This window comes from Siphateles boraxobius, unplaced genomic scaffold, assembly GCF_051911475.1.
Source record: "Siphateles boraxobius isolate OS27281-9 unplaced genomic scaffold, OSU_SipBor_1 130, whole genome shotgun sequence".
NCBI lineage: Eukaryota > Metazoa > Chordata > Actinopteri > Cypriniformes > Leuciscidae > Siphateles > Siphateles boraxobius.
The window spans coordinates 7,612,358-7,639,076 of NW_027508734.1; the positions used below are offsets into that span (position 1 = coordinate 7,612,358).

A 26,719-nucleotide genomic window follows, 5' to 3' on the forward strand; every position below is an offset into this window, starting at 1 on the left:
CAAAAATGTAATTTTATTCGTTCTCATAATGTCCTGGCAACAAACCCTGAGTTACTGTTGACATGATCGCTCTCTCTCTCAATCTATCTGTCAGTCTCTGGTGTAGTGTATTATGTGCGCACCAGTGATGCCCTGTCTATGTGTGGTGATAATCATGATACAAACTGGCCTTCATAGTTACAGGAGAACAGAATGGAGTTTGCATCTGATGTTTGAATCTGAAATCAGTGTGTGATAGAGTGTGTGTTTGTGTGCGTGTGGCGCAGACGTGGAGAAAATGCTTCGCTGATTTGTATGGTAATACCGCCTGTTCACGCAGCGGGTTCTGCCTCCTGAAACCATCAGAAAGAGACAGAGAAAAAGAGAGAGATCAGTGGGTCGCGGGTCAGTAATGTCCACAACGGTGTATGTGTGAATGGATGTCTGCTCACCTATATACTGCATGTGTGAGATGAAGTATGGTCTACCATAAATCCAATCTTAGCTTCATTATAAGTGTGTTGCATGTGTGAGACAGGGTCCTATATGCTGAAATACATGGCTTCCCTATGGATCCCATATCTTCTCCTTCTCTTTCTTTCCCTGGAGTGGGCTATTTACAAAGTTTGAGTCCTAAGGGAATATCGACCATCTTCTAGCAACCAAATAAACACCTTCTGGTGCCTGTCTTCCTGTCAGTCTGTCTGTCTTCGGCTCTCCACCTGCGAGATGTGAGCCTCCCACCTCTTTTTCATCTGCAGCGTTTGCTCTCCCTGTCTGTTTCCTCACACTCATCTTCTCTCTCTCTCGAGGGCTGAGATTGAATCAGCGCCTTGACCCTCAGCACAGCACCTGCGCCTCTTCAAATGACTAACCTGAAGAGGAGGAGGAGGGAAAGAATTATGGGTAGAAAGCGTACTATAGCGCCTTACGTGCACAATAGTTTCATTTCCTGCTATATTGTGACTTGTCCATGCAGGCCTTTTTAGTTCCTGAAACAGAAACATTCATTACGTTGAGCGAATCAGTGAGGGATCGGACTTGTCTTTGGTCAAAGGAAAGAAGAAGCACGAATGAGATCTCGTCAGTGTCTCAATTGTTTCTCCTAGACTGCTATGAGATTGAATTGAGAGCAGATGGAGAGTGAAAAAGACCCTAGCAATGTCACTTCTCTAGAGAGATGAGATCTCAAAAAGGCTATCTTCTTTTTTTCTTAAACAAGTTTTAAATATTTCTCCTAAAATAAGTAAATATCTACATGAAACATATCATGTCTACGTCTCCTGGGATATGGAAAAAACATTAAAAAAATAATAATGAAAAATGAAAACAATTCTTAAATAAACACTATATATAATGTCAATGATATGAATTGAATTTATTATAATTATGTATATGTATATGTATATATGCTAGAAAACTGTTAATCCACTTTTTTGTTCCAGATTTTGTTTCACGTTCAGTATTAGCCTACTTTAAATAGGACAAAGACTAGCAAGACTTTCCTAGCAAGATAGGTAATAAACTGCATTTCTAAATAAGTAAGTAATATTGTGTATGTCGTCTTTAGTCTATTTGCTATGTAGTTTTTTTTCCTGGCACACGTCACTTACACATTTTGCACTTTACTGCGGAGTCTTGTGCAGACTGTTTACATATTTGTGCCCATATGCACATTTTATGTACTGGTTTTATTGTTGAATAGATATTTCTAAAATTGTATGATGTTTTTGTTGAGTTATTATTACACAATTCTTTTTCTGACCTTTTTAAATCTTGCCCATGACAAATAACCCAAAATCCCAAAAAGACTAAAACTAACACTAAAACTAATAAAAACTAAACTAAAACTAAGCATTTTCAAAAAATAAAAACTAAACTAGCAAACCCACTTTAAAAAATAATTAAAACTAAACTGAATTTGAAAACAAAAATTCAAAACGAAATAAAAATAAAAACTAATGAAAAATGCAAAACTATAATAACCTTGATATATATATATATATATATATATATATATATATATATATATATATACACACAGACATGCACATGCACATATATGTATAAAGTAAATATAGTTATATATAATACACACATATATTATATAAACATAAACTTATGTTAGATGCGATTAATCACGATTAATCGATTTGACAGCACTTATATATACACTCACCTAAAGGATTATTAGGAACACCATACTAATACTGTGTTTGACCCCCTTTCGCCTTAAGAACTGCCTTAATTCTACGTGGCATTGATTCAACAAGGTGCTGAAAGCATTCTTTAGAAATGTTGGCCCATATTGATTGGATAGTATCTTGCAGTTGATGGAGATCTGTGGGATGCACATCCAGGGCACGAAGCTCCCGTTCCACCACATCCCAAAGATGCTCTAGTCTATTGGGTTGAGATCTGGTGACTGTGGGGGCCATTTTAGTACAGTGAACTCATTGTCATGTTCAAGAAACCATTTTGAAATGATTGGAGCTTTGTGACATGGTGCATTATCCTGCTGGAAGTAGCCATCAGAGGATGGGTACATGGTGGCCATAAAGGGATGGACATGGTCAGAAACAATGCTCAGGTAGGCCGTGGCATTTAAACGATGCCCAATTGGCACTAAGGGGCCTAAAGTGTGCCAAGAAAACATCCCCCACACCATTACACCACAACCACCAGCCTGCACAGTGGTAACAAGGCATGATGGATCCATGTTCTCATTCTGTTTACACCAAATTCTGACTCTACCATCTGAATTTCTCAACAGAAATCGAGACTCATCAGACCAGGCAACATTTTTCCAGTCTTCAACTGTCCAATTTGGTGAGATCGTGCAAATTGTAGCCTCTTTTTCCTATTTGTAGTGGAGATGAGTGGTACCCGGTGGGGTCTTCTGCTGTTGTAGCCCATCCGCCTCAAGGTTGTGCCTGTTGTGGCTTCACAAATGCTTTGCTGCATACCTTGGTTGTAACAAGTGGTTATTTCAGTCAAAGTTGCTCTTCTATCAGCTTGAATCAGTCGGCCCATTCTCCTCTGACCTCTAGCATCAACAAGGCATTTTCGACTGGACTGCCGGATGGATACTGGATGTTTTTCCCTTTTCACACCATTCTTTGTAAACCCTAGAAATGGTTGTGCGTGAAAATCCCAGTAACTGAGCAGATTTTGAAATACTCAGACCGGCCCGTCTGGCACCAACAACCATGCCACGCTCAAAATTGCTTAAATCACCTTTCTTTCCCATTCTGACATTCAGTTTGGAGTTCAGGAGATTGTCTTGACCAGGACCACACCCCTAAATGCATTGAAGCAACTGTCATGTGATTGGTTGATTAGATAATTGCATTAATGAGAAATTGAACAGGTGTTCCTAATAATCCTTTAGGTGAGTGTATATATATATATATATATATATATGTGTGTGTGTGTGTGTGTGTGTGTGTATAGCATACTATATGCATATTAAACTAAAGAAGTTTCTGTAGATATTTGTTAAAAAGCAATAAAATGGAAAAAATACATTACAAAATGTGTATATACAAACATTTAAATATGTATATACACACAGTCTACAAATATTAAACTGAATAATCCAAGACTGAGGTTTGTCCTGAATCAAACTGCAGCACAACTGTGTCCATTAACGCTCACATCATAAATGTTAATCTTAAAGTTGAGTGATGTCATTTGCGTTCTTAGCTACTAGTGTTTTTATGATGTAGAGATTAACAGTCACTAGGAGCAGTGAAAATAGTAATACTAATAATCGTTTGCTATATGTGTGTATGAAAGAGCATCATGCATGCGTTTGCTTTACCTCGGTCTTGTGGTAGTTACCTTGACAGTCAGCAGAGCAAAGTGTTGGCAGAGTAGGACACATTACGCGAGATAGGCCTCATAAAACTGGAGCGCTTGTAAAAGTCACTCAAAGGGCACAATGAGTTCTCCGTCTCAGACACTCCAGCGTCTTGAACCAGGCCTTCCTTCTTACATTAACCATCATCTCTCTCTGACTTTATTCACAGCCTGCTTCCTCTTTCCCCTCCTCATCTCTCCCTCCATCTGTAGTGACCCTGTTTCCCTCACTCTCAGGCAGAAGGTGGTGGTGAATCTCCTGAGACAAACACAGAAACAATGAATGGAAATGGGACAGTGGCTGAATACATTTGCCACCACTGAAAGAGGAAGAATGAGATGAAAAGACACATAGATGGGTAGTGTTCATTTTCAGGAGTGCATTTGTGTGTCTGTGTGTGTGTGTGTATGTGTGTGTGTGTGTGTGTGTGTGTGTGTGTGTGCATGTAGCCTCATGTTCACCCAACAGGCTTTGCCATTGATGCAACATAATTATGACAAGCTCTCCGCTGTACATCAGTGTGTGTTTCGTACTGTACGTGCGTCGCCACACACACTGATTTATCTGGTGTCCCCCGGCAGGCATCGCCACATTCATCAGTGCAGGATTAGAGAGGCATCAAGCTGAGAGACGGATCGATACTGAAATATATAAATAATCACTAAGAACTGGCCCAGGATCAGCTGGAGAGGCAACAAGTGGTGAGTGCAGCGCTGCTCTCTGACAGCAGAGGGAGAACAAGAACTGCCCACTGCAAAAACACCATTATTACATATCCAACACATGCTCAGGACACAAAAGCAAGCTTTCACACTGATGATGCCATATTCAAACTAATTCTTTCATGGGTGAACACACAACAGCTGGCAGAGGGCATGTGTGTGTGTCAGAAAAACGGAGATGAAATAGATGTGTGTGTATGAGTGAGTCTTCGCAGCTGCTTTTCATTGAGGAGAACGAGATAGTTGAGTGGCGTTTTTATGAAGAAAGTGAATGGAGAGTAGGATGCGCATGGTACACACACACACACACACACACACACACACACACACACACACACACACACACACACACACACACACACACACACACACACACACACACACACACACACACACACACACACACACACACACACACACACACACACACACACACACACACACACACCACTGGCTGCAGGGCACATGCACAAAAATACAAACACACACACACTGTAGGGTTTGGTCTTGAAACCAAAAGCTCTGAGATTCAAACCTAATGGAAACCATATTGCAGGAGAAATCGAGTGTGTTTTCCGTGTGCATTAGTATGTGATTGATGGCTTTTGCATTCTGGTGAACATGTACTCCCATATTCTGTTAATTAAACAGACTCATTTAGTGGGTCTGTATGAATTAATGTCTACACACACACACACACACACACACACACACACACACACACACACACACACACACACACACACACACACACACACACACACACACACACACACACACACACACACACACACACACACACACACAGTCGTGTGGAATAATATTAGCACTCTAGTGCTGTGACGCTCACAGCTGTAATTAGTTGAGTACACTCAGCTAACTGAACAAACTCACTCGCTCTCTCCATCCACAATGTGGTGAAACTAGAAGAACGCCGTTTCCAGGTACATATCTGCATAATTAAACCCATTACAAATGCATTCAATTTAAGGTTTGGAATTAGATTTGACGGGACTTCTTAATTATTTCTGCCTAAAACGCAAAGAGTGACATTTAAAAATTGCGCTTTTAAAGCTTGATTAAGCTATTTTTGGATGGACATTTAGAGCAAATAGAATTTTACCCAGCACTAAAACACCAACACAGAGGTTTTCTATAATGCTGCTAACATCTACTGACCGAATTACATTTTCTTAACAAAACCCTTAAATCTAAACATAACTAAACAAAAAACCCTACATTTCACTAAGTCACTATTTATTTATAATATATTATTGTAACCTGCTTAATGTAGGCGATTTCACATTTTAATATTGTTGTGAGATTTGGTCCCCACAATGTGAGTAAAACCTGACCCACTCACACACAAATGCACACGCACACACACGCACGCACGCACACACACACACAAACACAGAGTTAGCTATCTACGGTTAAATTAAAAATACCACACTCTCATCCAAGTGATAAAAATGTGAATAGTAAACAATATTTTGCTTGTATAAATACATCCTCAAAATAAAATACAGATTTTATAGATTCTGAAAACCTTTTTCAGCATACTCGTCTCAACTACAAACACGCAGACTCATTCGCACATCCACAAAGAGCCAAATCATGAATACAGCAAGTAAAAACAACCCATTGTATCATTATTGTACAAAATGTCTCATACTTCCCTTAAATAACGTGTTGCACACCCACAGACACATGGTCTGTTAATGCTACACTGCTTTATGTGTTGGATGACGAAAGAGCACTTGAAGAACAAAGAGAAGAAAATCATTCTCTATTTCCACAAAAGCAAACAGTGTGTGTGTGTGTGTGTGTGTGTGTGTGTGTGTGTGTGTGTGTGTGTGTGTGTGTGTGTGTGTGTGTGTGTGTGTGTGTGTGTGTGTGTGTGCGTGCGCGCTTTTACAATCTTATCACAAACTGCACGCTTCATTTGAACAGATAACTGCAAAATCACTATTTTGGTCTTTTACAGGTTGTCCTGTATATATACATCTGTAACATATATTGTTAAAACAACCTAAATTTTGATATCATGACAGATTTTTTATTTTTTTGCATGATATCGTCTTATGTACTTACCATCATGTCGTGCCAAACCGTTTTGACTACGGCAGAACACATAAGATATGTTGAAGCTCAATGGGTACGAACAACATTGGACACCATTGACTTTTATTATATAGACAAAGGGAACAAGAAGACATTCTTCAAAATATTCTTCACAAAAGGAACAAAATCATACAGGTTTAGAATGACATAAAAGCATGTTTTGTAAATTATGACAATTTTATTTTGGGGTGAACTATGATCTATATTTTGTATTTTGCCTTCAACCTCTGGCCTTTTCTTTATCAGTGAAGTGCACTTGTGTCCACATCAAGAGTGTGATTTGGGACAGGACCCAAACGGAGTTGCAAAATATTCACTTTTTTTTGCCAAAAAGTTTCCAGAAACACTCCCAAATCATTATTTAAACGGAATCAAACTAAGTTGTTTACATATAGTTGTCTCTGCATATAAAGCTGAGCTAGGATAATGTATTTTAACATCTCCTTTAAGCATAAACCCCAGAAAATAATTGCTTAAATAATTATTGTATTGCTAACAGCCATTTTTACCGTAACGCATAAGTGCGTTTGGCTGCAATAGAAATCAAATGTCCCTTATAATACTGTATGAGTAAAACACACACACTTTTTCCTGCCCATGTGATTTTCACATCATATGTTGTATCCATATGGACATAACACTCAATAAAACCGCACTGCCGAACAGTTTAACTAGAGAGAAAAACATTATACCGGCTCAAATGCACAAAAATAGCATTATATCATTCTCGCTCCATGATAGAACAAACCAAATCAACCTGGCCGTACACACACCCGCAGGACAGAGAGGTGTGTGTGTGTCGTAGACTCATACTAGCGCAATATTGTTCCAAATGTCAGGGATGAGACACCAACCCCACAGAGACTGCAGGAGCTGTCAGCACACACACGCCTCTCCTCTCTTCCTGTCTCACTCTATCACTCCATCTTTCTTTCCCTCCTTTCCTGGGTTTTCAACCCATAATGCACAATCTCTCTCTCCATCTCTCTCTCAGTCAGTCAAACTCCTCGTCTCTTCATTTTATAGAGGTGAGTATTTTTAAAGGCCACAGATTGTGTGCTGGTATATGGCCGATAAGGTCTTATGGGAGATTAGAGCTCATGTCCGTTATTGCTTTTTCCTCCTGCCATAATGAGGCCCGACAAGCTTCAAGAGAATTACGTATAGAATTTACACACACACTCACTCTCTCTCACACACACACACACACACACATTGGGTTTTCATGTTTTATGGGGACTTTCCATAGACATAATGATTTTATACTGAACAAACTGTATCTTATCCCCTAACCCTAAACCTACCCATCACAGAAAACCTTCTGCATTTTTTTGTCCTCATAACGTAGGGTTTACATAGACCACACACACACACATGCGTGCACACACACACAATTCTGGAGTTTGGGAAAAAATATCGCCATGCACAGGTTGGAATTTAGTTGATCTGCCGCAGATCATTTATTTTAAACAGAAAAAATGATATTTAGACACATTCATGTTGTTCGAAATTCATGATTTTTAAATAAATATTACAAACAAAGAAATAATAAAAATAAAACAATTATAAAATTAAAGAGAAATGCATTATCTCAATATACTGAACCTATACATAAATACTATATGATATAACTAAATTAATAAAAGTAAATGCCAACTAAACCAATACAGTACATAAATATTAAAAATTATTTTAAAAAATAATAATGAAATAAATTTATTTTAAAACAAAAAACAAAATCCCCACCCACACTGAAATCTCACTAGACCAAAGTACAACAAAAATGGACAGAGAGAGACCATGGAAGTTGAGAAACATATATATGTATATATATATATAATATAAATATTAAATCACTCAGTTTTCCAGAAAACAAAAACAAACATTCATGAAAATACAAGAATTGTGAAAAAACAACAAAACAAACAAAACACCTCTGTAGACAATATCTGTGATTTCTGACTGATTGCATCTCGTCACACTGAATTTTCATTTGTTGCGTTTGGTTGGGGCACGGTGCTATGAAATTAATTATCAAGTCCCTAAAAAGTTGGGATCATGTCTTATCTGCAACAAGTGAGCCAGGACCACCAATGGTGGACCATGAGGAAAAACACATAACAAGAGCACCAAAAGAAGAAAACCAAGACTGACGTGAAGCTAACGACGATCTCACAGTCTAGATTAGCTAACACACACACACTGTCACCGCTCAACGGTGAGCTTTAATTAATGCCAATTTGACAACGGTGAGAATTTATGTCCGTCTTCCGCTTTGCAGCGCACACAAACACACACATGCGACGGCAGATAAATGCACATGTGTGCAGCATGTGTAACGGTGGTTTAAATTAAGCCGGTTGTAAATCTCGTTTTTGTTAATTAGACAGAAATGAAGGTTTAAGATAAATGTTGCCATGTGCTCTAAATCACAGTGTGTGAAATGTGGTGCTCCGGCTTCCTGTTTTAAAAGAGCCGCATATGAGGGTGTGTGTGCGTCAAACAAGGAGGTGTGACATCAAGGCTACGACCGCAAAGCCTGGTAAACGGCGCCATCCGGGACAGAAATACTCACAAAATGCCACTGACATCGGTGACAGGATCGGCATGTCTTCTTACGGGAATGGAACAACAGATTTTTTTTAAAGGGATATAAAATGAAGTGGGAAACTACCGGCTAGGGTTTTATTCTGAAGACACACACACACACACATTTGCTTTCGGAGTCAAAGGACCTGTTGTTGATTTATGGACTGGGACGAGAGTGGTTTTTGCTTGGACTAGGGCTGGATATTAACTTTAGACTCAATCCTATAGAGGCTTAACCCCTAAACCCCAACTAACCAAACCCCCCTTTAACCTCAACAAACCTCCCCCCATGACCTTATGCCATCAGTTTCTCTTACAATGACCTCTGACCTTCCCCCTGTGCACACACACACACACACACATCCTCACCCGTCTGTTTCTCTCTTCTCCACTCCCAAATTGGGATCCCATCTGAAAAAACAGGGCCGCTCAGATAAGCTCATCGGCTTTGAATGATGCCGTTACGTTGATTCAGCGTCGATACAACGTTGAAGATAGCCAGGTGCCTGCAGCGTTAGCGGAGATAAGCTAACAATTGCAGACCGGACAAACGTTTGCTTAACGTAAGGCATCAAGCTGGAATCTTGCTGGCCTAAACGTTTTTAACCAGATAAAAAGAAGCTAGGCTGGAAAAGTGGGGTGCTTTTAAAAGCGGCGAATGGCACAATGATAAAGTGCGTGCGGGTTTTGTGTGTGTGGGTGCGTGTGCGCAGAAAGGCAAGGGGGAAAAAATGAAAAAGGGACTTAATGACGGCAATCACTGTAAAGAAGGTGCGAATTGGAACTGGCAGCAAGATCAAATCAAAACGCCACAGGAGAGAAGGAACGAGAGAGAGAGAGAGAGAGAGAGAGCTATGTACTGTCTTTAAGAGAGAACAAAGAAGACAGAAAGGACAGGAAACCACTGAACTACAATGAATCATGAATCACAAACAGACAGAAAATCAGATGAAAAAGTAAGACCTTTACAAGTAGAGTTCACCAAAAAAATAAAAATTAGCTAATGATTTACTTCATATGAGTAGAGTTGGAAGGACAATGTTTGTAAGGGAGTAAATCATGTGTCTTATTTAAACCAACAGAAAAGGAGTGATCACTAATCACTATAAAATGAATACATTTTAAATAAATAAATGACAATATACACAACCTATACATAAATAATTAAAATATATTAATAAAAATAATAAATATACATCAATAGAAAATAATTATAAATATACATGTTGTCCCCTCAAAGTCCCCTCAAAGTCAGTTTATTTTTCATTTCAGTAAAAGTATTCAAGAAAACTTGAATATGACATAGAAAAACTTATCAAGGATTCAAGGCAAATTCAAGGATATTTTCGTCTAAAGGCAAAAACTACCATACAACACAAACTGTATGAAATGAAGTCCATATTGCACTTGTAAATGATCAAGTTATTAGTGGACACATATTTGTTTTTTTAATATAAAAAAATTAATAACTGCAGTGTCATCTCAGAATGACATAAAATCCCTTTGGTTCACATGTTGTATAGCGACGTGCAAATGTGATTTGATAGGTGCGTCAGACTGAAGAAACTCATACAGGTCTAGGACGAGGGCGAGTAAATTAAGAGAGCAATTCTTTTTGGGTGAACCATTCCTTAAAATAAGTGAAAATGTAACAGAGGAAGAGAGAGACCTAGATGAGAGTGAAAGAAAGAGAGCAAACGGGCAGGGAGGTTAAAGCCAAAGTCAATTGAACAACTAATGTGAATCGATCAGTTTCCTCTGCCATGCTCTTAGGGGAGGGAGTGACATTTTACTGGCATATTTTATTATTGAGAGGAGAAAGAGCAGCTCCATCTGAACTACTGCAGTCACACCGCACTGACAGCTGGGCTTTTCCGGGGGAAAAAAAGACCAAACTGGGTGTGTTTGTCTGTCAATGTGTGCGTGTGTGTCTGTGTGTAGTAGATATTAGAATTATTTATTACGACTGAGTGAAATCTGGTAGCCCTCAGAGCCAGCCTGGAGCGAAGACGAGAGGAATGATGGGGGGTGTCTGGGAAGAGGGGTGGTGAGAATAGAGCTCAATTAAAAATTAAAGCCCTTTAAAACGAGATCCACCCTGCTGCCAGGGGCATCGCTCCCAGAGGACGAGAGAGAGAGAGAGAGGACGAGAGAGAGAGAGAGAGAGTCACATTGAGGTAGAGTAAAAATCTTTTCTTTAGTTCCTCTTCATATAGTTTTTTCCTCCAATGGTTAGTCAATAAGGCCTGTACACACAATATGGGAGCTCAAACCTGCAGAAAGAAGTGTGTGTGTGTGTGTGTGTGTGGTTGTGTGTGTTTTAACATGAAAAAACGAAAGTTTGAAGGAGATGCCGTAAAGACGAGCAAGAGAGAAAGTAAAAGAGATGGTAAAGAAGAAGAGACAACGGCAGAAGAAAATGGAGGAGAGAAATATTTGTGAATGCACGCATATTCAAGGATGAATGCTTCAAAGACAACACAGATAATAATCCCTCACACACACTCACAGGTGCTCGCACACACAAACGGAGAAAATGAGAGAAGACGTACGTTCACAAACACACCACTCACTCTCTGTCGTGTGTGATCAAGTGAGAAATTAAATTTTTCTGATGAAAAACTTGTCATCCTTTCCCCTACTCCCCCCTTTTAATTTATTCACTTGTTTATCAAACGTTTGTTTCACTGGCACAGAAAAATGAAAGCCACGCAGCCGTGTGGACTATGTCATGGAGATACTCCGATTATCAATGCCAGTCGAAGTTAAAGCTGGAATACTCTATGAACTGATTTTAAAACTCTAGTCATTTGCAAATGGTTACAGAGAAAAACTGGGTATCATACAGTAAACGACTGAGGATCAGGATATCATTCCGAACACAACAAACTCACACAGAAATCAAAAGGATGTGACGTCTACACCCCCGAGAGCCTCTCTTCGTTCAATGACGCATGAAGCGAATGATACAAAGTTCAGGATAATGCCAAAGAGCCATTCTGTACTGTAATGTCAATATGTAATGCAAAGAAAATAGATTAATTCAAGCTAGTCCCACATAGCCAGATCTATATAGTCTATAGCCTCAAATATACATTATAATCAAACTACCATAACACTATGAACTTCGCCGTGAGCATATCAAGGTCTTGAATCACGTTCAGTATCTTGTATGTTACGTGTGCATGAGTGCTCAGCTTAGCTGCAGTTCACTTAATGGCCACCGGTGTCGCTAATAACAATGGTTTCTGATTTATATTACACTTTAAAGGTCCCCTGACATGAAATTTTCACTTTCTGAGTTTTTTTAACATTAATATTAGTTCCCCTAGCCTGTATTTGGTCCCCTCGTGTCTAGAAATTTCAGTCGGTGTAAACCGAGTTTTGGCTATCTTTCTCTGCCTGTGAGAAAATGAGATCTCAGACGGGCTGATCTTGAATCTCCCCTATATGACGTCATATAGGGGAAAGGTTACCTCCCCCTTCTCTGCTTTGCCCGCCCAGAGAATTTGACCCGCCCATGAGAAAACGAGCTAGGAAGTACGAACGCGCACGCGCGATTTTAGTTTATCCTCGAGAGATATCATGGCGTATGACCGATGGAAGCACAAAAGTTGAATAGAGAGATATAATGGCTTGCAAACGAGCGAAGCATGGCAGTTGATCAGTGTTCGGATGTACAAATGAACACAAAAGTATTTTTTAGTTCCTTTATCCGAACCCATCCGAACAATGGGTTAATTTTATTTTCTCTGGAAATGCGCCGATAAAACTTCCCAAAGTTTTGGATGGTCCAAACATTTCACCGACGACTGTTTCCTCAACTTGGGCCAATACAGAGCTGGCCTCGATGAACGTCTGAAAATAAATCGATCGAGCTACCAAGCAACAATTCAAGTTCAAGTTCAGAAAGGTAATCTTTCCCTCAAAATCGTTCAATACTGTTAATGCATCAGTAAGTCAAGCCAGTGACTAAAATATCACCTTCACATCGTTTCTTTTAGTAGGATAAAAATAATCTTATTTAAATTGTGAACAAATTATTTACAGAAATCGATCAAAGAACAATTTTTCACACAGCGCGAGTTTATCTGGACAACTCGTTATGAAATCAATGACGCACGTGACTGCAGTCTCGCGATCTACAGACTGTCATCTGCTTGCTCAATGCTCATCACAGCAACATTTTATCTAAATACTTTAAAAACTTCTCACGATTCGTTAATCTCGATAGCTGTATTAGTAAAAACGTATAATAGCAGTAGTAAAAGTATTCGAGAGACTTTCACATGTAATACGTAGCTATTTCATATGCACGCATGTCAGCCAATCACAGCAGTGGCCGCGTTTACACTGAATCCCACAGCAGACACGCCCCTTCAAACAGAGTGTTCAAATCAGAGGCTAAAATCAGGCTAGGAAAAATGCCTTTTATTTCTAAATTATGACATACTAACATTATAAGGGCAACCCAGGAAACATTATAAAATAATATAATAACCCCATGTCAGGGGACCTTTAAATAAAGTCCAAAACTGCAGTTTGTACTGAACCTTCAAATGTACCCATGATGTTCAAGAAAGGATTTGAACCGAATGTTCTGTAATGCCAAAACGTTTTTTTGAGCAGAGCCTAAGTGTGTATTAAGTGACTCAGTTACCCATTTTCAGCAATCTTGCCTGGCAGCAGTGCACAAAACGTTACCCGTTGTCTCTGCAGATTACAACCGTCTCACAGCGCATCTTTCTTCCTCCCCCCGACACACACACAAACACACACACACACAAGTGAACATATGCAAGGATCCATGGAAAGCAGGATCTTGTGCACTTGTGAGTGCGTTCGTTTGATTTCGCAAGGCATTGTTACCCTGGTAACAGCCACCACACCGTTTTAGTTCAGTGTCCTTAAACATGAAGAGCACTTCACTTGGTATATTATATAACTGAGGTGTATTGACGTAAATCTTTGAATGTGATGTTGTGTGTGTTTGTCTATCTGTGAGGCATTTAAATATCGATCATGCACGTCACAGCCTACAGTACCTGTCGCTCTCACGCACCCGAGAGAAAGACAGAGTGTGTGAAGCCAGTTTTGTTCCTGGTTGACTTCCACTGTCAGCATCTTACCAGCACCATCATACTCAGACCAAAAGGGACAGGAACAAGATGTGTCCTCTATTAACTCTTCTAAAGCAACGTGTATGAGAGGGATCTGAAGAGCTGGCACTAGAGTGGTCTCAAGGTATACATATGTGTATCAGTCCACCAGGAAAATACATTGTGAATAACTGGCCCCGTTTACACCTGGACTTAAGATGCGTTTTGGTCGATCGGATCACAAGTAGACGAACTCACACTTCCGTTTACACCTGGTGTTTTAATACGTCTCTTTTGTCCACTTTCAACCATTTCTGTCCTGATTTCTTCGAGGGGAGAAATAAATGTAGGGGAGTGTAAATGTTTGGGCTTTTTCAGATCTTTCGTTCTAATGGACAAAATAAGCTCACGCAATTTACACATGAACCCACACGGAGACGACGGAAAAAACACACGGAGAGCAGAAGCTTCAGTTTCTGCTCTGACAGCCGTAAGATCAGCCGAACGCTGTGAGTGTGTGTTAGAAATGAATGATGAGAGAACATTGTGTTTGGTACATTTTTAATCTTCAAACCAAACTTGGGTCTTCAGCCGACAAATTTAAATCCCGTCCGGCCAGCGCTTCCCATAATGTTACGCATTTAGACGGTCTTTTGTGGCTGTTCGAACGCATTCGATCACATGAGTGTTTACACTACGAAAGCAATCCGGTCGAATTTATTTTTTGACTATACTGTAAGTGGTCAAAAGTGGACAAGCTCAAAACTTTTTAGACCCCTTTTACATCTGTATTTAGTGTCGTCCATTTGTGATCAAATCGACCAAATACATCTTAATACCAGGTGTAAACACGGCCATAAAGGTTGTGAGTGTTTTTAAAGAACAACTATTCACACAATTTGAAGGATGAAGGATATTTAGAGCTTAGTTTGAGGTACTAGTTAGCAAAAAGAAAAACAAAAAACGGATAACCACGACCATATATGCCAGTGTTTTCTGTTCAAACAGTACTTAGACAGGCAGCATTACGATCACAAAGCTGTTATGTTGTTACTGTTCTGTACAAAGGTAACAACTGTGATGATTATAGTCATATAACCTTACATTCATTCTGAAAACTGTACTTTACTTTATACCTTACACCAAAAATGACTTCATTACAAGTCACCAATTCCAATAAGACTGGAGTAAAAGTCTTGGAGAATCTGATTTTAACAGTATGTAAGTATTTTACTCGTACTGAAAGAAGGTTAAGAGATGCACTAGTCATCAACGCCAAAGAGATGCAAGAAACAGTTCATTTGTGAGGAGAGCAATCGCATGTTTATTTTCTAAAATCAATATAAAAGTGAACACCTCAATATTTTTAAAAAGGTCTCAATTTAACGGATAAATAAAATAATGTTAAGTAAAATTAAATAGTCAAAGGCTACTTGCACTGGACGTGTTGGTTTCAGCCTCATGGCTGTAGTCATTTCCTAATGTATGAAACTCCTGCTTATTGACAATTACCTGCTAAGGCACTCATTCATGAACAGTAGCCTTGAAGACAAGTTTGAGTAAGTAAAGGCAAAACACATGAAATTGAACCTTCAATGCCCTGTAGATGCAGATATAGCTTCTTTAGAAAAAGTTAAGAGCCATGCAAAATATAATGAGGAATTGCTTTACTCAATGTGCAGTAAAGACTACCGTATACTTATTCAAAAATGTAGTTCAGTAGAGAATAAAAGTTGTTAATATCTTTGATACTCATTACTCTTTGATACTGTTACTGGGGTCTGAGACCAACAGAGAAGGCTGAAAAAGGGAGAAAGTTTGTTGAAAATTTCAGAGAAAAAAGGTGTACAAATATATTAAAAAATTATTTGTGATTAATTTAATACTATTAATAAAAACAAATCTGCATATAACTCTTTGAAAAAAATATTTCTTATTCATATAGCCAATATTTAGTTCAATAATTATTGTTCAAGGTACAAGAATTCAATTAAAATGTTTCTCTTTAATTTTAAACATTTACCAGTACAGATAATACATTCCAATCATATTATAACAATGTCTTTTAAATGAATACAATGATCACATAAAATGGCAATTAATACATATTTAAAAAAAAACTTAATATCACATTTTTACAGTATTATTTGTTCTTTGTTTTAGGAAGGGGGTTCCAAAAGAAGATGTTTTCTCAGGGATACCATATAGAAGAACTTTTCAGTGAACTCTTCTTAAAAGAACACTTTTTTTTTCTTAGTGTGAGAAACATTTTAATGATCTGAAGAACATTTTTCCACTACTAAGAACCTTTTGTGCAATGACAAGGATCCATGGGTGTTAAAGAGCTGGTGATCCAACAGTTGACGGTAGCCGTTGACTTCCATAGTAGGAAAAAAAATACTATGGAAGTCAATGGTACAGTCAACTGTCTGTTTACCAACATTGTTAAAAATATCTTTCTCACACAGGTTTGGAACAACATGAGGGTGAGTAAAGTAAGTTTTCATTTCGGGGTGAACCACCCCTTTAAAGGTTCTTTATGGAACCATTTATGTTAGTAAAGAACCATTATTTTTAAGAGCGTTCTTCGCAAAGGGTTAATCAAATTTGGAGTTCTTATCATCAAAATGTTTGAAAAAAACAGCACTTGGGTAAGTCGCTAATATAAAGTTGGATAAAGGGGAACAAACACACACTGTGGGTGCTACTTGGCCGGAACAAACTAAAAATTGGAACAAACTTTACACCGACAGTTAAAAACCTGGCTTTGCGAGAAGCATGAAGTGCCAGTTCTACACAGAGCTCTTCTGTACATCTCCTCATTTTTGCATTCTTGCTTTAAATAAACATCATGTGTCTCAGGACCACACTTCAAGCCATTCCTTGCTTTCCTGTTCTACTGCGTCTTCCCTGTCTTTCCTTCAAACCGTCTATCCTGCCAGACACGTGTCTGTCTATTATTCCCACGCCCACGTTCTCCCAGCATGCATCAGGCCCTGTTGCAATGGGTGACTCTATACAAACATACACCCCCCGCATAGCGCCACACTCCAGACTGCGTTTCGCCGCTCTATAAACAGTGGGTGAACGGAGGCGGGGCCTGGGTTTTTGACGGACAGCTGCGTAGGTTGCGGTCAGGGCCAGACATGTTAAAGACCGCTGGGCTGCAATAGAGCTCGTTGACATGCTGATTGGTGGGATGTTGTCGTTAAGTGGCTGTATATGTGTGTGTAGGTGGACGGCTCTATGTCCGACATGCTGCTCCTGTTTAGATTGGACAAGCCTAACACCCACAACATCCATGCCTGTCAGTCTCCGCTCCCACTCCGGCCACAAGGCCTCACCAACAGGAAAAATCCCCTCCTGCGATTTTCCCCTGTCAGCTGATAGATCAAGTCTGATTGACATCTTGTTTAAATGAGTTATAGAGCAGTCTTGCTCCATTGATCAGTAGACATAAAAACCTCTAATCAATAGCTGGTCGTGGTGAAGAGAACGATGAGTTTTTTTTTACCCAGCTTTACCAGTTCCTCTAAGGTCTCTAAGGTCACTCATGGAGTCATAACAACTACTTAAGCCATCAATCACATATTGAACGGCTGTTAAAAGCCCACAGCCAACATCACCCATCGTCTTTCTCTGCCCTGATCCCAGCTGGGATGATCTAATGGACATATACACATGATATATGACAGACAGATTTATCAACCAATCAGTGACATGTCTGTGCTTTATGTAAGCCAATCAGAATGATTTATCAAGTCATTACTGCTTAGTTATGCATCAGCTTAAAATAGAGGTCATAAACATGTGATTTATATTTTATATTTATTACATACACACAAGAACCGTGACATCAATAAAGTGACTGTTCAAGATGAATACATTTACCGTTAGGCCCCTAATATATACTGTACAATTTGTATATTTTATTTAAAATATCATGATTACAAAAAAGAAAAACTGTGTGTGTATCTTAAAATACATTTATAAATATTTTTATATAAAGTAAGACGCATTATATATATTTTTATGAATATATATATATATATATATTATATATCTTATTTCATATTAAAATATATATATATTATATAATGTTTTTTTAATCATTATTATTTAATCAATGATTACATAAAATATATATTATATATCTTATTTCATATTAAAATATATATATTATATAATGTTTTTTAATCATTATTTAATCAATGATTACAAAAAATAAAATTTGTGTTTATCTTTAAATAAATTTATAAATATTTTTATATAAAATACGATTTATTATATATATATATATTATATATATATCTTATTTCATATTAAAATATTTAAAATATATATATTATATATATATTTAATCATTGTTTTTTAATCAATGATTACAAAAAAGAGAAATTGTGTTTATATTTAAATATATTTATAAATATATTTATATAAAATAAGATGTATATATATATTTTTATGAATATATATATATATATATATGTTATTTCATATTAAAATATTTAAAAATATATATTATATAATGTTTTTTTAATCATTGTTATTTAATCAATGGTATTGAATATTTTCAGCTGAATATTGCAGCTCTGAGAGTGAGACATGAAAATACCCAGACTAATCTCTAAAGGGAACGCTGGAACTAATTAAGAACCTGCACATAGATTCTCGACTCGTTTTCATGATCTGTCTATTTACACCTGTCTATTTACATCAGTTTCATTTGGAAAATAAAGTGCGAGAGGCAAATCATCCCCTTATGGTCTTTTCTTTTACCCGGCACCTTATCTTCTTGGTTCAAAAACAGAGCGTGACTTTTCTCCTCAAATGCTCGAAATGCAGTGAGAGGAATTGACATCTTAACACAAATAGCAAAATAAACAGAATAACCCTCATCGTTATAATTATCTACTGCCCTGAGGCTCAACTATGAATTATTCATTTAGTAGGTAATTAAATGCATGTGTTAGGGGTGCAGTGACAGTACGTCGCAGGGACGTAACATTGATATGTGACGTTAAGGAAATAAATCTTTGTTTCCTGCAATCACATCCAACAGTCAGCACCACGCAGAAAGGGAAATCTGAATTATTGTCATTGTTCACAATTGTATTCACGCACAATAGCACCGAATATGTATGACTACCAAGTTTCATATCTTTGCAGAATAAGCCAAGCTATTCGGGTCTTGATTGCTAATATTATGGAAAAATTGTGGTCTATTACAGCCAGACAAAAGGTCACATGGGCCTCTTTTCGTGGTTTAATGCTTTGGTTTAGTCTTCACCACACATATATGACATAACGTCATTTCACTCCTCAGTCCACAGTGTCCAATACCATAACTCAGAAATATTACCATTAGTCACTACTTTTATATTGTCCTCTATAAAAGAAAGAGTATGTGAATAGAGAGCCTATTACATTCAGACGTGTGTATGTGTGCGTGTCCAAGACCACTAATATCACGGTCTGGTCTGTACTGTAATAACATTACACTCCATTCACTTTATTACACATTACAGGGATTGTGGTCAGATTCATTTTGCCCTAATGGCATTTGGTGGGTTTACTAACCAGTCTCTAGGGAAGATTGTGTCTTCTGATCTCCTAGTATCTGCACACACACACACACACAAAATCGACAACATGGAGAATCTTGCATCAGACCAGTCGAAGCATTAAAATTCTCCAGGGGCGGTTGCACCAGCTGTGAGTAAGTTACAACTTAGCCTAGTTTTGATGTAAATGGGAACTAAGATACAACTTACACACAACTTAATATTTTGCATTGCACCATTAAACTTAGTTGAAGCATAACTCGTATGAACTTAATATTTATTAAAGCCTCCGATCAGGAGTTCAGGAGTTAAGTTCTTTGGAAAAACAAGGGTATTTAAAAAACTTGGTTCTTTATATGTTGAAGTCTACTTTTTAAAAGTATTATTTCTAGACCTGTCATGTAAATGAATAAAATCTTAAAACTCCATGGAAATATTTTTTTATAATGAAGATAGAAAGAAATTGTCAGTAAAAAAAATCGTACAAATTGTTCAACAACTGGAAACGAATGTAAATTCATTGGTTAAAAAAGTAATAAGTATGAAAAAAAATCACATCTTAAAACTTCTGGAATCCTGTCATTTCATTTACAAAACCTAGGATGTCTGGCCTTTGAATATTTTTGTGGACAATATATTAAACGTCTTCAAACAAAACAAGTTTGCTTTTCTAGCTAATTACAGTTACTGATGCAGTCGTCAATCCCAAACACTGACAGTGTGAACGTAGCCTGAAGATCAGCTGTGATTTTTAGCATGTTTTTCTTGACTTATAATTTGACTGCATAGCCAAAAGTGAACATATTTACACAAACCTGGAATAGAAATGCAAAACAACCACATTACAGAGATAAAGGATGCCACTTGCTATATGAAACATGCATGCAACATGATGAAGCCAAATGACGAACACAATGCTGCTTTTAAATGTTTATAGTTAAATAATACGTTCTGGTTCACATGCCTCTTTTGAACAGTAGCGAGGAATTTTACATGGAAAAATACTATGGAAGTCAATGGGGTCCATAAACTGTTTGGTTACCAGCATTCTCCAAAATATCATCTTTTGTGTTCAACAGGAAAGAAATTCATACCGGTTTGGAACAACATGAGGGTGAGCAAATGATGACAGAATTAAAATGTTTTGGTGAACAACTAACTTTAAAGTCTTAACAATTTCATGCACTGTATAAAGATCGTAAGGTTCAAAAACTCACAACTTCCAAAACTGTTTTATGGAATTTTTGTCAAGAATCTGCATTACCCTGTCTAAGGTCTATACAGTATATACTGTGCATTATGCAGTAAACTAGTATTCCAGTGTAAACATTGTGCATTTCATGCCAGAATCAAGTTCAGTAGAATTTCACTGGCGGTGAGTCTGGAATGGCTAAGTTTGTTCATAGAGCACCTTCACACCTCCCACAGTAACCACAGCGCATGCCTTTATTACCCACACACGTATCTAATGAACGAGAAGGTGTTAGATGACAATTGCAGCTGCATACCAAAATTAAAAAAGGACGTGGCAAGTCAAATCTATCGTACATGAAACTCAAGGACCCACATAAACATTTGCAATAACAAAAGTCTCCACATGCACACAAATGTATCTCGCCATGAACAATTGGAGACACGAACACATAGAGGGCAACAAGCTCAAGGTTGAGCACCCTAGGGGCTCTTGGGTGGGCCTGAGGCTCAAGACGGCTAATGTTCTTGGCTCTAAATCTTCATTACCGATTCTACCAACAAACCCTCACAGCCCTCGGTCCAGCTGGGTCTCCCGTACCAACAGACTGGCAGACTTTAAGATGCCCAGGTGGCACAGGAAGCCCTGGAACGATGCCTAGCTGAACGGACACGCGCAAATACACACATTACTGACACGGCGAATATAATACATTTTTGCACACAAACACAAACCAAAGCGCCACTCCACCTTAGCGCAATTAGCGCAGCACACATTGCTCGAGGCGCGAGAGGAAATGAGTTTTTTTGGTAGGCGTGGGGAAGATGGGGGAAAGGAGAGAGGGGGATTAGGTAGGCGGTGGGGGTTATGCTTGGAGGAGGAAATATAATGCATGGAATGGTGGTACTATGTACTCAGTAAGGTAATCTCTTGGCGCCCATATAAAAATAAAAAAAACTCTTCGATCCTCACACGTACATGACTCCATCTAGTGCTCACGCTTCCCGGCCCTCACGTCGCGACTCTCGCACTGTCACGCCTAATTACAGGGAAAAACGGGATGATGACAAAGCAAAATGCATTATAAAAGCGTGCTGCGCTTAAACAGGCTAATTAACTACTGTCAGCAGCCTTTTACACATGCGACAAAGCGCCGGGTTTAATGGGATTTAATTAAAATTTATCAAAAGGCAGTTCATTACAAACACTGTTTCCACATTATGAATCATACAAATTTCAACAAATAAATGTGTCACGGGAAGGACGGATAGTTATTTATAAAGTGTAATACCGGCACACTGTGCAGAGGAACTCTTCCAAATCCAATGTGAGATTTTGAGTAAGTCCAACTATCACTAACACATCTGCCCGAACCGTTAAATGATCTTATGGGTTAGCCGAGTACATACTTACTTACTTACTTAGTTTATTTATTACAGGGACAGTGCATATTCATAAACATTACTGTCAATATGCCAGAATTAGCCTAAAGGCTATTTTTCATCTGCAGTCCCTAGACAGATGGTAAAAGTCACCCTAAAAGAGATTACATATTACATAGCACTAAAAAAATTAAAATACATTTAGTAAAATTATCAATTACATTAGAATGTATAATCTAAACACATCAAGACATCAATCGGACAAACATCACGTAAAAACATGACACACACATAAGGAGAAAAGCCAACAGTGTACAGCAAGAACAGGTTTAGTAATAGGTTAATGTTGACAGCTCTGATGATCAATAAGCCATTTCCTCAACTGAATCTTAAAGGAACTATACGTGTTTATATTTCTGATGGTTATTGGGGTGAGGTTCCACTCAGCAGCAGCTTGAACAGAAAAAGCAGTATGACCAAATACACTTTTTCTAAGGGGAATGATACAATCTCCCCTAGCTGCACCTCTGGTCCTGCAGTAATCAACTGTTCGGGTATTGACAAACTGATGAAGAGGAGGGGAAGATATACCATGAATAATTTTATAAATGAGACATAAATTTGAATATTTAACCATATTATCCCAACTGAGTAATCTATATTTTTGTAGTATTGGACAATGATGAGAAATACATGGTTTATTGTCCAGAATTTTAACAGTTCGTTTGTAAAGTGATTGCAGAGGTTTCAAAGATGTAATACTAGCTTGTGCCCAAATGGGTAAACAGTATGTGATGTGTGAGAAAATCATAGAGTGCATGTACATTTTTGCTGCCTGTGTGGACATTTGATGGCGAATGTGTCTAAAATTACAGAGACTATATTTAATTCGATTACAGACCATTTTTACATGTGATGAAAATGATAACTTTGAATCAATTAAAACTCCCAGATATTTGTATTCTGACACGATCTGCAGTTTTTCCCCTGAAACAAAGATTTCTGGCTCAACACTGAATTTTTTGTGAGACTTGGTAAAAAACATTGCTACTGTTTTTGATGTATTCAGCTGCAGGCAGGAGTGTTTCAACCAAACTGTGACATTAACCATGGAGTTAGTGAGCTTCGCAACCACCTGAGAGACATTCCTACCGTGTGCATAGACTACGGTGTCATCAGCATACATCTGCACAGAAACATCAGGACAAGCGAATGGGAGGTCATTTATATAAATGGAGAATAACAAAGGCCCTAAATTAGATCCCTGAGGAAGACCGGTGGACAGACTCAAGGCTGCCGATTTAGATGATTGAACTCTGACATGTTGGGAACGGTCAGTAAGATAAGACTCAATCCATTTAAGTGCATCTGAGGAGAAATTAAAACTACATAATTTTGTCAGTAAAATTTTATAATTAACAGTGTCAAAAGCCTTCCTGAGATCCAGGAATACCGCTCCAACAACCCCACCTTGGTCTAACAAAGCTCTTATATTTTCAGTAAGGAAGCAAGTCGCAGTCTCGGTGGAATATTTTGCTCTAAAGCCAAACTGCATAGGGTGGAGAGCATAAGGAGGGGTGTTTAGATGGTTAATAATTTGCTTTGCTATCAGTTTCTCGGCAATCTTAGACACTGTGGGCAATATACTTATGGGCCTGTAGTTTGACATGGAATAAGGATCTCCACTTTTAAAAACTGGAACAACAACAGCTGGTTTCCACATGCTTGGGAACAAATTTTGAGAAATGGACAGATTAATAATTTTGGTGATGGGGGGTGTGACTGATGTACTTAACGCCTTGAGCATCACCGTATCCATATCAAAAATATCTTTGCATCTCGATGGTCTGAGTGATTTAATGGTCTGAGATACTTCTGATTCTGTGATGTTAGATAAGTTGAAAACTGATTGCCTTATGTCAATTGACGGAGTAAATACGTTCTCAGGTGTGAAACAGCTTGCTATGTTAGCCACAGAATCAATAAAATAATGATTAAAAGCCTCTGCTACAACCAGATTATCATTTGTCAGCCGGTCATTTACTTTAATTTCTACAGTTTTTTGTTCGTTGCGTTGATCACCTGTCATTTTTCTTAGGTGGTTCCATATTACTTTAGGGTTTCCATTAGATTTTTCAATTATAGTGATAAAGAAATCAGCCTTTGCTTTTCTTAATGACCTTATGACTTTATTTCTCAACATGGTGAAACGTCCTCTGTCATGAGTTGATTTAGTTTTATTTGCTAATTTTAGGGCTAGGTCTCGTTCTTTCATGATTTTTATAATGTCTGGATTTATCCAAGGTACAGTGTTTTTGTTATGTTTGTACTTGATTTTTTGTGTGAATTCTTTAATAATTCTCTTAAGTGTTATTAGAAATATTTGGCTATCTTTGTCAGAGTCAACTAAGGGCAAAATGTCATCCCATTGAATTTGGTTAGCTGCGTCTAAAAAGTTTTGATATTTACTTTTAGGAATTGTAGTGGTGTCTTTTTTATTACTAGTACAAAAATGAAAACGTTTTTTAGTAAGGTTTCTGGTGACAAGAGTTAAATTATGATCCGATAAACCTGTCAACATATTAAATGATTTTACAATTCTTTCTGGTCTATTGGTAAATATGAGATCGATTTGTGTCTTAGTAGAGTTTGTTATTCTCGTTGGCCCACGGACAACTTGTGTTAAATCAAACCTGTCTGTGATTTGTTTAAGCTTTTTTCTAGATAGTTTATCCTGCCAGTTAATGTTAAAATCCCCCATAATAATAATTTCTTTATCAAGATTGTTTTCTTTTAGCATACTTTTAGATACGAGATCTTACACTCACTATCTCTGCAACTCAGATGCTCAACCCAAATCTTATAGAGGGTTAGGACATGCTTTAAATCCACTTTTAAAGGAACAGATCACACAAAATTCCCTTGTCGTTTACTTACACTCATGTTCGGGGCCTGTGTCATGAACAATCGAGTATGCCTTGGACCCCATAGGGTAGCCATTTGTAATGCCTGATCAAACAAAAAAAACAACCTGTATAAAAACATAGAATTTGCATTGGTTATTGGATAAGCTACAAGGCTAACTGCTAGTATGCTGAGTGGCCATCTTGCAAAACAGAAGCTAACATAAGAAAAACCCTAAAAATCGATTGATTTCACAACCTATAGCTTCAGTTATATAAGACTTAAATGACTATATAATATACCATTTAAAGGTTTGGAGTCACCAAAGATGCATTAGATTGATCATAAGTGACAGTAAAAGCATGTATAATGTGACAAAAGATTTTGGTTCCAAATAAATGCTTTTCTTTTGAACGTTTTATATTCATTAAAGAATCCTTCAAATATAGCACGCTTTCCATAAAAATATATATCAAGAATAACAATGGTTTTCAACTTTGACAACAATAAAAAAAAAAATGTTTCTTGAGCAGCAAATCTGCATATTAAAATGATTTCTGAATGATCATGTGACACCGAAGTCTGGAGTAATGATGCTGAAAATGTAGCTTTGCATCACAGGAATATATAAAAAATGTAAATATATTAAAATAGAAAACAGTTATTAATAATATTTCACAATATTACTGTTTTACTGTATCTTTGATCAAATAAATGCAGCCTTAATGAGCATAATAAGAGACTTCAAAAAATAAACTAATAGACATATAACAGTTCAGACGACATAGCATCAAAAAGCGATTTCCTGAGTTTTCCAATCAGGCACTGGATTGAGTACGCATTACATTAAGCTAACATATACATCATAAAACACATCATTAAAGTAGCAGTAATCCTTTTGAAAAGATCTATAGTATGATACGCAGGGCTACACACATATATGTATAAAGGAAAAAATATATATTCTATAGACATGAGTGACAATGAGCGGAGACGTGTTTGGCACATGGAACTCACAGCTCGTTTTATATTCTACTGAAATGAGGGAATGTCTGCTGGCCTTGTGCTGTGAGGACCCTGGTGTTCAGCTTGCTTTGGCAGTATTGGGGTGCTCAGCCTGAGGCTTTGGAGGCCCCTGGCAGTCCGAGGTCCTGGGGCGTTGGGCCCGCTGGCTCTATCCATAATCCAGCTTTGCACATGTTCCAAACCCTATGACTGACTTTCTGCTGGAACACAAAGATGTTTAGAAGGATGTTTTAAAGAATATTTGTCATTGAATTATTCATTCAACCGATCGCTGAT

At 37.8% G+C, this 26,719-nt stretch overlaps 1 long non-coding RNA gene across 2 annotated transcripts; it reads right to left on the bottom strand.

Moving 5' to 3' along the window:
• LOC143736874 (uncharacterized) lies at positions 1–26,639 on the bottom strand. Of its 2 annotated transcripts, XR_013203589.1 has the most exons (4): positions 26,435–26,639; positions 25,451–25,522; positions 432–854; positions 1–332 (listed from the first exon to the last, which is right to left on the bottom strand). It is a non-coding gene; the product is annotated as an uncharacterized LOC143736874 (long non-coding RNA). The 2 variants fall into 2 exon arrangements; XR_013203588.1 differs by having other exon boundaries at positions 1–854.
• Positions 26,640–26,719: the final 80 nt, after the last annotated feature.